Genomic DNA, 4,514 nt, shown 5'->3' with positions numbered 1-4,514 from the left:
TGAGATGGCTCAGTGGGTAAGAGCACCCGACTGCTCTTCCGAAGGTCCAGAGTTCAAATCCCAGCAACCACATGGTGGCTCACAACCACCTGTAACAAGATCTGACTCCCTCTTCTGGAGTGTCTGAAGACAGCTACAATGTACTTACATATAATAAATAAATAAATCTTTAAAAGAGAGAGAGAGAGAGAGAGAGAGAGAGAGAGAGAGAGAGAGAGAATTGGTTCCTCTTACAGAGGACCTGGGCTCATGACCTTCCTGTAACTCCAGTCTTGGGAGATCTGATGACCGGCATGGTGCACAGACATACATTCAGGCACTTAAAAATAAGTAAGAAAAGGGGGTGGGGTGGCCAGTGGTAGAGCACTTGCTGGTATTAGGTAGACCCCAGGAAGGCTTAGTCTCCAGTACTACTAATAAACAAACAAACAATTAACTACATAACAGGACTTGGCCTCTCATGTTTATGGGGATATTTCCAACAATTAGAATGAAGCTTAGACTTAGGTGGTGGTGGCCCATGCCTTTTATCCCAGCTTTTGGGAGGCAGAGGCAGGAGGCTCTCTGTGAATTCAAAGCCAGACATTAGAGACAGACAGGGCTGTTACACAGAGAACTCCTGTTTCAAAAAACCAAGGCAATAAAAGATAAAAGTACATAAATACATACATCCTAGATCATAAGGGCTCAATCAGCTTTTACTAAGTTGATAGGTGGGTAGGTGGATGGATAAGTGGATAGGTGGGTGGATGGATGGGTGGGTGGGTGGATAGGTGGATGGGTGGATGGGTGGGTGGGTCGCTTGCATTTCTTACTATCATTTCTTATTGAGAAGCCCATTAGTTGTCAAAACCTGCAGAATGTGTTGTAAGTTCCGGGGATGACTGCCTGAAAGCTTATCCTTTAACCTCAGCTAGCCTTACATCCTTGGGTTCAGGCCTTTTAGTTTTTGTTTTGTTTGCTTTTGCAACAGGATCTCGTGAAGCCCAGGCTGGCCTCAGACTCTCTATGAAGTCAGTGCAGGCCTCGATCTCCTAACTCCCCTGCTTCCCAGAATGAAGGATTGCAGCTATGTAACACCACCCTCGGCCCTTGGGTTTGCTGCTTCTTTCTTTTAAAAATTTATTTATTTTCATGAACACCACATGCACATCTAATGCCCGAGGAAGCCAGAAGAGGGGATCAGATCTCCTAGAGCCCGAGTTCCTGAGCCACCATGTGGGTGTTGGGAGTTGAACCCTGGTCAGTGCAGCTATTACTCTTTACACTGAGCCATCTCTTCAGCCCACAGGGTTTCTCTGTGTAGCTCTGGCTGTCCCGGAACTCACTCTGTAAACCAGGCTGGCCTGGAACTCAGAAATCCGCCTCCCAAGTGCTGGGATTAAAGGCATGCGCCACCACTGCCTGATATTTATTTATTTTATGTATATGAATACACTGTAGCTATCTTCAGACACACCAGAAGAGGGTACCAGATCCCATTACAGATGGTTGTGAGCCACCATGTGGTTGCTGGGAATTGAACTCAGGAACATTGGAGTTCAGTGCTCTTTAATTGCTGAGCATCTCTCCAGCCCTCAGACTTGGTTTTTAAAAGAAATTGTTTTTATTTCTTATCTCTGCCTCTGTCTCCCCCCCCCATACAATGTGTGTGTGTGGGGGGGTTATTTGTTTGCCATGTTGCGCATGTGGAGGTCAGAGGACAATTTACAAGGGTTGATTCTCTCCTTCCACCCTGTGGGTCCAAGGATTGGACTCAGATCATCAAGGTTGACCACAGGAGCCTAACACTGAGTCATCTTGGTTCTTTTTTTTTTTTTTTTTTCATTTTATTATTTAATTTTATTTAGTTAGAATAGTAACCTTGATATTCACATCAGAATGCATAGCAGGGATCCAGGAATATCTTGTTAGGATGTAACAAAGTTAAAAAAATCCCAGCAGAACCAAACACTGGCCACAGCTTAACCTGTGTCCAGGTAGGAGACACAATGACTGGAAATTGGCTTCACTCGGTACACAGGCCTAGCTCCAGGGTCTTCATGGCTTCCTCCAGCTTCAGCACTCCTCTTTGCTGGCGCAGGCAGTACCTCTAAGCCATGGACTGAAGCATCCATTTAGCCCAAACCTTGTTGTTTTGAGAGCCATAAATGAAGACCTCGATAAGTTCTTCGGGAGATTCCAGGTTCTTCAGCTCAAACATGGCCTGGCTCACCTGCTCAATGTGAGGCATTCGAGATCCCAGTGGGCCAAACAGAGATATTAGCACCAGCGACTGGACCTGGAATACTTCTGGATCTTTCAGGTCTTCAGGAACTTTCACCCACGGGGAGATGTCTTTACGGGTCACGAGTGTTCCCATCATAATTCCTGCCAAGGAACCAGACTTTAGGGAGGACTAGATCAAGCTTATCCACGAAGCATCATCTTGGTTCTTAAGACAGGATCTTGCTAATTAACCCTGTCTGGCCTCAAACACAAGTTGATCCTTCTGTGAACTAGGAATTATAGGTTATAGGAATGTCTGTCTGCCCTGTCCCGTTCAGTCAATCTGAAAAATGCTAAGGAATTAAAGAACGGCCTTGCATATGCTAGCCAGACATCTTACTGTTCAGCAAAATACCCACAAAATGTGCTATAGGATGGGAGGACATCCTCACAGTCTGATTAGCAGCTCCTAGGAAACACTACGATACCAATCAGTTTTGTGAGAAAGATGATTTTTTTTTTTTTTTAAGTGATGGAAACTCAAACTCAAGACCCTTTGCATGCAGGGTAAGCATGGCTCCCCTGGCTATAGCCCCACTCTGCTTGCCGTGTGTGGTCAGGCAGAAAACAGGTGAGTAGAAGATCCTGTCAGGAACGTGGATGTGAGTAGCACAACATAGCACAGCACTGACAAGTTTCGGCCTATTGCTTCCCTGAGTTCGAAATGCATTATCTATTTGTAGGACTGTAGCTCAGTACCACATATGCAGTACTCACAGAGGACAAAAGAGGGCACCAGGTCCCTTGGAACAGGTGTTATACAGGCTTTTGGGAGCCACCATGTGGCCTTCTGGAAGAGCAGTCAGTGCTAAACTGCTGAACTATCTCTTTAGCCCAGATTTTAGACTTTAAAAATTGTTTATTTAAATTTCTTATTTTCTTGCCAGGCAGTGGTAACACACATCTTTAATCCCAGAGCTTGGAAGGCAGAGGCAGGCAAATCTCTGTGAATTCAAGGCCAGCCTGGTCTACAGAGCAAGTTATAGGGCAGTCAAAGCTACACAGAGAAACTCTGTCTTGAAAAGGGCGTGAGGATGTTATTTTCTTAATTGTTTTATTTTATACGTATAATTGTTTTGCTTGCATGAATGTATGTGCATCATGTATGTGCTTACGTGTGACTGGTTGTAACCTACCATATGGGTTCTAGGAGCTGAACCATGTTCTCTACAAGAACAGCAAGAGCTCTTAGCCACTGAGCTGTCTCTCCAGCCTCCTTAATGGGATCTGACTCCCTCTTCTGGAGTGTCTGAAGACAGCTACAGTGTACTTACGTATAATAAATAAATAAATCTAAAAAAAAAAAAAAGGCAGATAAGATGGCTCAGCAGTTAAAAGTGTACACTGCTCTTGCAGAGGACTCCAGTTCTGTTTCCAGGATCCACTACATTAAACATCATACAGTCATCTATAACTCTAGCTCCAGGGGATCAAAAGCCCCCCACCCCATGTCTATGGGCACGTATACTCACACATGCATATCCCCAAACCAGAGGCACGCATATACAACATAATCTTTTTAAGGATTTATTTATTGAGACAATCTTCTCTCCGTAGCCCTGGCTGCCCTGGAATTCACTCTATAGTCTAGACTGGCCTCAAACTTACCTGTCTTTGCCTCCCAAGTGTTGGGGTTAAAGGCCACCATATCTGGCCTAAAGATTTATTTTTGAAGTCTGGAGAGATCGCTCATTGGTTTAGAGTATTGGATTTGGAATTACAGATGGTTGTGAGCTGCCATGTGGATGTTGTGTGGATGCTGGGGACCAAACCTGGGTACTCAGTGTTCATAACTTTTGACCCATCTTTCCACCCCTACAGCTTATGTCTTTATTCATTTTAAAATTTTATGGTTTGGGCCATTGTTCCTGAATGTGTCTCTTCATGACATGAATTCAGTGCCCTTGGAGGCCAGAAGAGGGCATAAGACTCCTATAACGGGAAACACAGTTGTGAGCCACCATGTTGGTGCTGAGAACTGAACTCAGATCCTCTGGAAGAACAGTCAGTGTTCCTAATTGCAGAGCCAACTCTCCAGTCCTATCTTTGTTTGATTGTTTGTTTCAAGACAGGATTTCTCAATATAGCTCTGTTGGTCTTGGAACTTGCTCCGGAGACCAGGCTGGCTTTGAATTCACAGAGATTTGCCTCCCTCTGCCTCCAGAGTGCAGGGATGAGAGTTGTATACTGCCACTACCACCTCTCTCTCTCTCTCTCTCTCTCTCTCTCTCTCTCTCTCTCTCTCT

At 44.9% G+C, this 4,514-nt stretch overlaps 1 pseudogene; it reads right to left on the bottom strand.

Moving 5' to 3' along the window:
- Nucleotides 1-2,008: 2,008 nt before the first annotated feature.
- LOC110327185 lies at nt 2,009-2,365 on the bottom strand (annotated as a pseudogene).
- Nucleotides 2,366-4,514: the final 2,149 nt, after the last annotated feature.

The sequence above is a fragment of the Mus pahari genome, chromosome 10 (genome assembly GCF_900095145.1).
Source record: "Mus pahari chromosome 10, PAHARI_EIJ_v1.1, whole genome shotgun sequence".
NCBI lineage: Eukaryota > Metazoa > Chordata > Mammalia > Rodentia > Muridae > Mus > Mus pahari.
Note: the sequence above shows the minus strand (reverse complement) of the source record. Positions and strands in the feature narration are given on the sequence as shown.